Below are 10,754 nucleotides of genomic sequence, written 5' to 3'. Positions count from 1 at the left end.
AGCTCAGCATGCAAACACTTAAAACACCAGCAGGGTGCAGCAGTGCACAGTTTTTCTTTGCCAGTGCAACCCGTACAAAGTGCACACACTGCCATACATCTCAGTGCAGGCTTGTACAGTAAAAAGACTTCCCTCCAAATATGCTGCCGGTAAAAAGACTCCAAAAGAACACTAAAGGGCGTAATTTGAAAAGGAACAGGGACAAAACCAAGAAATGATTTCCTTTGTTTCATGTGCTGTCAGGATATTTAAAGGTGAGGAACCATTAGTATTAACCCATTTAATCTCAAATAATTTTCCCCTGCAAAATAAGTGCATGCATTTTACTCCTTAGACATCCCCTACACACAATATGTTTAATTTTGTTAATGTAATATGCGGTTAAAACAGCAACAATTGTTGCCAGTGTGATTAAAGGGGTTAACACAATACTTGAACTTGGAGCATATGTACAGGATGTTCTTGCAGCCTCTCACAGTACAGCACTGACTGTGTTCTCTCCGTTCATTAAGCTTTCTGCTATTTAATAGTAGCTTCAGCAGCAATATTTTTTTTAATTGTTTTTAAATATTCTAAAAAGCTGAAAATGGCAACTTTTCCTTTATTTTTATTAGTACGTCTTCTTGTCCACTAGATTCAAATAAACCTCAATAAAAATTGTTCTGCACATGTAGCATGTGTGTGCTCACTCTGTCCTCAGAGCCAGTTTCACCAACAGCTCAGTCAAATTCATGCTTCACTCTCTGTATGTCTGCAGAGAGCCGAGAGATAAAGAGAAGCTATCTTGAAGTCAGAAGCAGCGGCATGTTTGTCTTTGTGTCTATATAACTGTTTGAGTTTTTCTTGGAGGCCTTTTGGCAGTCGCTGACAGAAGGTGGAGTGCTTTTTTTTCTCTCGCCTGTCTCAGACTTTACTGCAGGGGGGAGACAGCTCCTGGTGGCTCTGCTTAGTTTCCTTCATGTATGCTGTTGGAATGAAACAGTGTTGTGTGAATCTGACTGCGTAACATAGCAGTCTCTATGCAATGACATTCAAAGCGTGTCTGAGAATGTGAAAACGTCTGGCTGCTCATTCTACGACGGCTCAGTGTTTAGCTTTTTGATTGTGGCTTTCAAGCTTCTTCGGTGGTCCCTTTGAAGAGAAAGCAAACAGTAATACTAACAGCAGGGTTTGAGCTTTAGTTTCAGTAAACAGCAGAAGTTGTTTTGATATTTCACTCTTTCTGGTTTTAATTAAACTGTAAGCAAATACGCCGAGCTGCTTCAGTGACCGTTACTTTATCTGAGGGGGAAGCAGTGACAAGCTTTGGCCAGAAGATGGTAATCAGGCATCATGGATCTATCGATTCAGCAAATGCAGGAGCGTTAATGGATAAGTTTAAGAGCACATTTGGACTCTAGCCTAACTTTTCAATGATGCCAAGTCTGCAGTGCATCAGAAAATACTGAACTGGAGCCAACGCTTAACCCAAACAGATGTCTCCGTCTTACTTAGCGGTCTCATTTACAGCTATCAAGATGATATCTAATATGTTTGGTTCCAAATAAGTAAGTAATGATTCATTTTGAATAAATAAAAGAGCAGTGAGTGGGAAAACATGTATTTGACCATGTGAAAAACTACAGAGCACTTTTGACCCAAGAAGTGTATCACACAGAGGAGGAGATTATAATCAATTAATCACATGTATGTTTAAAAACAAAACAAAAAAGTAAGGTCGATGATATCAGATTTGAACCTATGGTCAAAATTACCGCAAAGTGCAAGACCACAAAAGTGTGGATTTCTGATTTAGAGGCTGGTGCCTGCTGTCTGTACATCCTGCAGATGGCACAAGGAGATACAGTTTGTAAAACTGCGTCTTAAAAGCAAATCAAACTGACATAAACTCAGCATTTCTGCTCAAATCTCAAATTCCTCTTGAACTTAACTTCAAAAATTCTTGCAGAGCAAAGTCTGCAATCATGCGACCTGCCTTCATTTAAAGCCAATCTCAGAGAACATTAAAAGGACACCGTCGAGCCAACTGAGAAACTTAAAATTATTCTACATGCAGAACTTTTAGAAAACTTTAAATGGGCTCAGAGGCAAAAAAAATCTGATTTGGTCCAAGGCTATAATGCCATGTCATGTGTACCAGCATACAGCATGTATTAGACTCTCTTTTTAGACCACAGACTGTCCTGTGCCTCATCATCTGCTCTGCTGATCATGTCAGAGTACGATGACTGCTGGCAGACTCACACTTCTATGCTATGATCAGAAATAGCACTCACTTGAGTTTCGACTGAGTCATGATAGCAAGACTACCTACATTGTGAAGCCTCATGGGTGCTCTTTGGTTGCTTTATTCAGGGGCAGTGATATGAAAACACTGCTGTATTGCCTGTGCACAGTACATATAATTACATATAAACTGAGTCGAGGGTTTGGGGGGATGGAGCAGTCATATATAAAAGTAATAATTCCACTTTTCCTGATAACAGCTTAGACAACATTATGACGTGTTTGATAATGTTGCTTCAGGAATGTGAAATTGAATTAAAACAATTATAAAAACAACAACAACTGTAAATACAGGCACATAAATAAAGGATGGACACAGTTATTAAAAAAACAACTACAAGGGAGAATGTATGATTTCCTGTGTGTGCATGCTGCAAAGAGCAGACGCTGACCTTTGGATTTCATAAGCAAAGAGTGGATGTGGAAAGACGATGTCAAGTGGGGAGAAGAAATTCTTATGTATTTGATCCTTTGATATGAATGGCAAGCAGATAAGCACAGATGAGAGGTTGCTCTAAAACAGGGGAACAGTGATGCAACTTGTGTTCCTTCGCACCAGGAGTCTGATCTCCTCCTCTTAACACACTCAATTATCTCAGAATGAGATTTTCTCTCGACTAGAAACAAGCAACATGTAAGATTAAAAGTCAACGCTTTGTAGGCACAGATGCACACACATTCACGCACACACACACACACACACAAAGCGCGCACTGTCACAGACATTGCCCTGAGTTATTATGCATTCATAAATCAAAAGGTTGTGACGGGAATTAATCTAAAACGATGGTGAGCGTAAGTCACCGGATGCAAATATGACAGCTTTATTAGAAAACTAGATTGCTTGAATTTGTCTGAATTAATGTGACACTTTTTCTGATTAAATAGCACTCCCTTCCCTTCACTTACCAAGCTGGGGATGGAGGGGGGAGGCGATTAAGGCGACCACAGAGAAGCAGAGGCTGCTCATATCCACAGTGGGTTTTGTTGATGTTGTTGTTGTTGTTGTTGTTGTTTTTTTTTACCTTATTGTTGTTTATACAACAGCAATACTTTTTAATTAAGTTTCTGAAATGAGCAGTCCAAACCATTCACTGCCTATGATCCGAACAAACTGAACAATCACATTCATAGTGAGCTCTAAATACAAATATTTAACTCATAATGATGAATATGGAAGCTGCTACTCTATGTCTGAGCTTAGATGGGCCAACTATTGGATGTAAATATTGATTAGTTGGCTGAAATTACAATTTTAAATGATTCATATGTTAGCAATTAGCAAGTATTTGCAGCAGTATGGCAGGGGTGTCAAACTCATTTTACATCATGAGCCACATGGAGCCCACTTTAATCTGAAGTGACATTTCTATAGTGTGAAAACACAGGAACTTTTCTACCATCTGCTATATGTTTGACTTACTTTAGTGTAGTATAATTAGCTATGGAGGTTATCAGTAGGGAAAGTTATAAAATATTATATTTTCCAAAGTTATCCAATGGGCCAGCTTCAAGTCTTTGCCAGGCCAATTCTGGCCCCCAGGCTTTATGTTTGACACACCTGGTCTATGCCTTTAGCCACAGACTTTCCTCCAAATATTGTGCCATCTCGCTCCACAAACCGATGACTAAAATCCCAAAAGCTTCCAAAACAGTAATCCACCAACCAGTGGGTGACATCCCCTACCATCTATAGGCCTCCAGCTAAATGGTTGTCATAGCCTAGCAGACACAGCCATCCCGCTCTCTTTTCCTGGCAGTGCTCGGCAGGTATTCCCACTCCAGCTGCAGCCTCTTCAGCACACCTGTTCTCTGTTACCTGCTGGGGATGTGAAGACCAGGCTCTTCCACCAGTCTCCGCCAGATCGTTGTACTTAGCAGCAGTAATCAGACCTGTGCTTATCGTATGCTTTGCTTAACCTCGGGTTCTCGCTTTTCACCTCCTGGTGTGTTTGGTTGCTGATTCCTGGTGAAAGAAGCAGTCGGAGCCTGGATTGGGAAAATCAGGGATATTCAATTGGGATAGCACAAGGACATGCAAAACGTAAAAGTGTGCATCTTTAAAGCAAATCCAACTTAAATAAACTCCACATTGCTGCTCAAATCTTAAATTCCTCTTGAACTTAACATCAAAACGTCTTGCCGAGCAAAGTCTGCAATCATGCGACCTGCCTTCATTTAAAGTCAATCTCAAAGAACATTCAAAGGACACTGTCAAGCCAACTGAGAAACTTAAAGTTATTACATATGCACGACTTGTAGAAAAACTTTATGTGGGCTCAGAGGTTCTTGTTTTACAAAAGCAACATTTAGAACAGGCAAAAAAAATCAGAATTGTTTCAAGACTATAATGCCATGTCATGTTTAACAGCATAGAGCATCAATGAGACATACATCTCCCAGCAGATGTCTCGTTTTAGACCACAGACTGTCCTGTGCTTCATCATTTGCTCTGCTGGTCATGTCAGAGTACAATGACTGCTGACAGACTAACACTTCTGTGCTACCACCAGTAATACAGAGTGAGAATCTTGAGCTCTCATTTTCCTTCCTAGTTCTCTCCTGATTCAAACAGTTGGTGTCTTGATTGGGAAATTCCCTGAATAGAAATTCTCACCTGTAAAAACCTAACTGGCCAGGACAGCTCTCTGCCCACTTAAATAAATAAGTTCCTGCCTGAAGAATTTACATGCCTGCCTACTGTAACCCAAACAGAACACACCAGCACTGCAGGTTATGCTTACCTGTCAACACTCACCTTCACTCCCCAGGTGAAACTTGCATTCTGGATAACCCTGCCTATAAATACAACAGTTAAACCGGTAACATTTGTCTGGGTTTACTTTTAGGTCCAGACATTCTAGTCCAATATGAAAATGCTAATTTATGGCATTTTAAAAATGTTATATATACTGTATGTGCATGATAATGGCCTGGTTCTTTTCAGGTCTTCTTGACAACATGTCTCATTCAGCCATTGGCACACTTCCATACAAGCATGCTTTTCTACATTTAAGTGCTTTCGACCTAACTTTAACACTCTAATGAATTCACCAGGAACAATTCAGTTTAGTACTGTGTCTTTTCCAAGGATACTTGGCATGCTAGCAGAGACTGAATGACCAACTTTACTATCAGTGGATGACCTGCTCTTCCTCATGAGCCACACCCACCCCGACCAAATATCCGTATGCTAAATATTCACAGCTGCATCACCATTTAGATGTTTAGATCTTGTTAATGTTGATATTTTGTGTAATCCTCTGTTTAGACCCAGCTGAGATCAATGGGAATGTCCTAAGATATTTTCTTTATGTTGTTTGGAAAACATAAATCTACACTATGATGGTAAAAATGTGAAATTTGCCCTTGGAAGATAGGAGCTCACCGAAGACATAGAAGAGGTATGAGTGCACCAGATCTGTAGAATATATTTGTTGAAAGATTTCATTCAAAATTCAGGAGATGACCCAGTCAGTCAGCTTTGTCTTCTGGGAAGCACTGAGGTCTCCATTAAAAAAGCCTCATAGTGTTACTTCAAACGGCAGTTTAAGCTATCTCTGTGAGGATTTACTGACTGCTGAGTGACAGATCAGCCAACCAAAATTTCTCCCCCTGGAGAGAAACAACAAAGATGGAAAAAAAAAAGAAAGAAATAACAGCTTTAATTTACCTCATTTGCTGCATCTTTGTAAATATTAGAAAATGTTCGTTTTATTCCCTCGGGAAATTCTGATCACAATTTGGGAAATGTTAGGACTGGAATAATTAATCAGGCTTTGATTTAAAATGTACCTGATCAAAATAATTGTTGCTGCTCAGTGCTCTTATTAGCTTTTTAAAGAGAATGATGTGAAACAGTGGTGCTTGGGTATTTTCAAAGTAAAATAAAGAAGTGTTCCAGCTTTTACAAACTACTTTGACCTATATTTAACATCACAAATCAACAAAGTGTTCAGCTTCTTGTTTTACATACAGTCTCTATTGTACTGCGTTTCTTAATGGTGCTTGTTGTCATTATTGCTCTCTCTTCTGTCTTTCCTGTTGTTTTTCGCTTCCTTTTAATTAAAGAGCACTTTTCCTTCTTCTCTAAAAGACATAACCGCAAACAGAATCTGTGGATTACCTCCTCTTCTGAGTGCTGATGTATAAAACGCAGCAGCGAGGCACCAGAGACGGGGAAATAAACATAAAAAAGAAGACGATTTAAGTCAGAGGTGATGTGACATGTTTATTGAACAGACAGGTTTTGGGGGTTATGATGGAAAATAGCAAGTGACTTTGCTGATTCCACCTTTAGAGAGGAAGGATAACCAGCCTGCCGCAGGGAGAGCAAAGCAAAGTGGCAGGTAACGACAGAATGCAGATCACAGCCTGACGTGCACAACTACACTCTGGGCTACGGGTTGGAGGTTGGCACACCAGATTTTGTATTCAACACACAGCCTTGTGAAGCCAGTGGTGGGACTGTGTTAGTAGACGGGGTGGGGGGAAAGGGGACTCTCAATGTAAGGGCTAAGGAGTGCTTTGGGAGTCGAGCCAGGAGGGATGGTGCAGCAGCCCGGGTGGGATGACTAAAGCATGAAAGGAGGGTTAGGTAATTTCCTTTGGGAGGCAGGAAGAAGGGGTCTGGTACAGTGGATGGGTTAGACTGCAGTAGCACATCTGTGACAAACTGTAGTACACTGGAGCAGGTGGAAAACGACCAGGAGACCAGCAAAAATGCTACTGCGTTCCTATTTGTCTCAAATTTTCTGTGGCTTAGCTGCTGTCTTCAGATCAGTCAAGTGAACCTCTAGAGGAAAAAAAATCTTGTGCCTGCAAAAATGTTTGGAGAAATGTTGAATATTTTAGACTGTCAGCTGCACACACTTTGAAACCACACTGGAGCCACAGCAGGAGCCACATCTGTTTTTATTTGAAGAAATTAAAATCGACATTAGAGTTACAAGCCTCTTTGAGTGCTGTATTAAATGTTGGAGAGAGATGAAAAAAAAAGTCTAAAAATGTGCCAAAATGAAACATTTTTCTCTCACACTGCAGGTTTAAATGGCGTGGGAGCTTCGACTGATGACTTACTCCCTTGTTGGATTCTGCTGTGCAGCTGCTTTGAGTGTGTGTGTGTGTGTGTGTGTGTCCATTCTTCCAGCCAAGCTTCTTAAGGAAAACACACAACATCAAGCTGTGGTGAGATTTGCTTTGTGCAGTCGATGTAAGTGTTTGTGCGTTTGCACGCCCCGAGCTTCGTTTTGCCGGCGCTGGTGCAAGTAAGTGTCATGGTGTATCCACGTGCCTCATTGTGCATGTGTCTGTGTGGGTTGTTGTGCATGATAGTCATGGGAGTGCGATTCCTTTGATCACGACAGCTGCATGGAAAGGCAGATTACCTTTCATTGCTGCTGTTTGTGACAGAAAAGCGCTCTCAGGTTGACAAACCCCACCAGCAAATTTAATATCCTCCTCATTTCGCTGACGTATCCCGGGCTACGAGCAGTTGCCGAAGTTATTTGAGAATATCATGGAACAGTAAATAATGTGACAATATCTGTCGACTCAAAACGGGGAGCACGGGACTGAGGTGTGCTACTGAACAGATTGTTCCAGTTTGGCAAATTCAGCTGTGAGCAGATTAAAAATGATCCCCAAAGTATTGATACAGGTGAAGATTTTTTTGTAAGTAACTATAATTTGCTGCAAAGATTGTTACTGTCTAAAACCAAATACTTCCAAATCCTTAAAAATTAAAATGTTGATTACTACCAAAAAAAGAAGAAGAAGAAGAAGAAGAAGAAGAAGAAGAAAAAGTCAAATAAAGAAAACAAACCACTGAGTTGCTTTTATTGCAAAGTGTTACAGTTGTGCTTGGACTGATTTGGGTCTATTTTATACAGGAATGTGTACTGTTATTTTTTTCCCCACAAACACACATCCAGGCACACAAATGTATGTTAACTAATAATATACCCGTATTCTTTCCACCTCTCCTGTTCAGGCTAATGTTAATTCCCCCAGACTGCTCTCTGGCTGTCAATAATTAGTTTGACATTTTAAAAAATTGCCCTTTTCTTGGAAATTGACAGTCCTCTCATGCCAACCTCCAGGGCTGAAAAACGAAACCTTTTCCTTGAATTGCCACTTAAAACCAGCTCCTGAGGGGATTCAGACCCCATACATGCCCTCTCCACCACCACCACCACTGTAATAAAATGGCTAACTTTTAAAAAGGTTACGCCCAAGAACAAAACCTGAAACTGCAGAGTTGTTGAGTTTTTATCTACTCATGTGATCCACCCATTTATGCTGTGGTATGGTGGTTAGCACTGTCACCTCTCAGCTAGAAGTTACTAGGTTTGATTCCACTGGCTGGCTCTGGCTTGTTTACATGGGTTCTTCTCTGGATACAAGACATATCAACTGACTGGGGTCCCATGCCAGTGGGAGTCCCCAAGGACTGTCAAACTTTAAGCTAAAGCAGTGACAATGTGCAAAGTTTTCAGTGATAGCAGGACAGATGTGACCTTCTAAAGCCTCGATTATACTCATTTGCGGACACAAACAGCCGGAAACCCAACGGCTGAGTAGTCGTTCCTGTTTTATTTCTGTGAACTCTGCTTGCAGTCCGCTGGGCCTCACGCTCACTGTCCGATTATGAAATTTGCATGACTGGGTCCCAAGCAGACTCTAATAGACTCATGGACACGGAGAGTATAAAACCCTCATAAGTGAGACCCGACGAACTGGACTCAGTCCTGTTGCAAGCGGTGTGCAGGATTCTGTTTAGCTCTTTTCATAACCAACTGCAGTCTTTGGACCTGGAGCATGTAATTACATCTGCACAAGCCAAGGGCTGTAACCAACATTTAAAGAATAAGAAAATGTTTAAATTTGCAGTGTTTTTTGTTAGTGTCAAACTATAACATACAGTATAACATAATGGTGATTAACACTGGTTGATCCCTTGTGAAGTTTTGCCTACAATCCAAATAGACTCTAGAAATGCCATAGTGCTTCCTCCCTCAGTCTAAAGAGATGTGCTAATCTATATGCAAATTTTGTAATGATTAGCCTGAAGGATAACTTGTTTTCTTACAACTATGCAGTTATTTAGTCCCAAATCCTCAAGTTCTCTTGAACAAGTGGAAATGCTTTTACGTACACTATTAAACATAGCCTTGAATTGTACAGATGATTTCACCAAAAAATGACCCCCGATCACGACCACGTTTTCCCCTCAAAGACGAGGGTTCACCTTCATCCTTCAGAGATTTCATAAAGTGTTGGACAATTCTTAACCCAGTTTTAGCAGTTTCAGCAATCTCCATATCTGCTTGATGCAGGCCGATAAATGGAGTTGAGTAACCTGTGTTTCCATGATCACAGCTGATTAAGATATAAGAAGCAGCTCGCTGTATCATTTAGGATTAAATAACCTGTTGCCAGCTGAAACATATTAATCACTGCGGTGATTATCCAGAGGAAGGCTCTTACTTATTTGCTTAGTTAAATCCAGATGGCGACTGGCCAGGCAGTGTACCTAAACACTTAAAGAAAGATGCAGTGTGTTACCTCATTAGGGCAAGATTCTGTCTTCAAGTTGCATGGCACAAAAGAAACTTAATGAGTAGTGTAACAAATTACTCTCTGTAGGGAACATCAAGTAACATAATGCATTAATTTTCTGTAATTTCAGAGTAATATGTGATATGTTTCCATCCAGTTTGGGGAAAGCGGGGAGAAAAACAGCTAAACTGGAGGCTTTAAAACTGGACCATAAACCAGATAAACCAGTGACTTCAAAGTTGCTATGTTTCAAGGTTTTTTCTGTCCTAATCACCATCATCATTAAAATTAATTTAGGCAATGTTACAAAATATCTGCCCAAATAAGTGCCTGAGTGGCAAAACTTACATCAACCAGTAATTTTTATTTATACACAGTACAATATATAATTTGTACTATAAATAGAGGAAGAAGCAGCTTAGTTTGGCAGAAACTTTTAAAATGACCTAACTATGTCTAACGCTAACTAAAACTACCAACACCTTATGTGTTTAATTAACACCGGTGCTGATAAGTTAAGCTAATAAGCCGTTGACAGCTTCACAGATTTCAGACACTAGCATAGCATCGGCCTTCTCTGCTGTAACTCTTGGCAAAAAAGCAAACGTGCAATAATTCCTTTAATATATAGAGCACATTGTAGTCCTATGTCCCGACCTATGGCCTCTGAAACCACTTATTTTATTGGTCCAGTCCAGCTGGAGGTGTTTCTAGGTGAAATATACACAAAAACATAACACGACTCAAGATTTAATTTAATATAAAAATGAAATATATGATTTAATATTTCTGTGAAATGACTTGATAAAAGCAATACCCAGCTTTGTTTCAAAAAGCCCCCAAATTCTCACTGAGACACCAATAATAGTGTCAGCAACCTGCTTGCTATTGTAACAATGGCCAGTGTG

The sequence above is a fragment of the Haplochromis burtoni genome, unplaced genomic scaffold, assembly GCF_018398535.1.
Source record: "Haplochromis burtoni strain Fernald_Lab_line unplaced genomic scaffold, NCSU_Asbu1 Contig_8, whole genome shotgun sequence".
NCBI classification, from domain to species: domain Eukaryota; kingdom Metazoa; phylum Chordata; class Actinopteri; order Cichliformes; family Cichlidae; genus Haplochromis; species Haplochromis burtoni.
The sequence above is the reverse complement of the archived record's forward strand: the minus strand, read 5'-3'. Positions refer to the sequence as shown.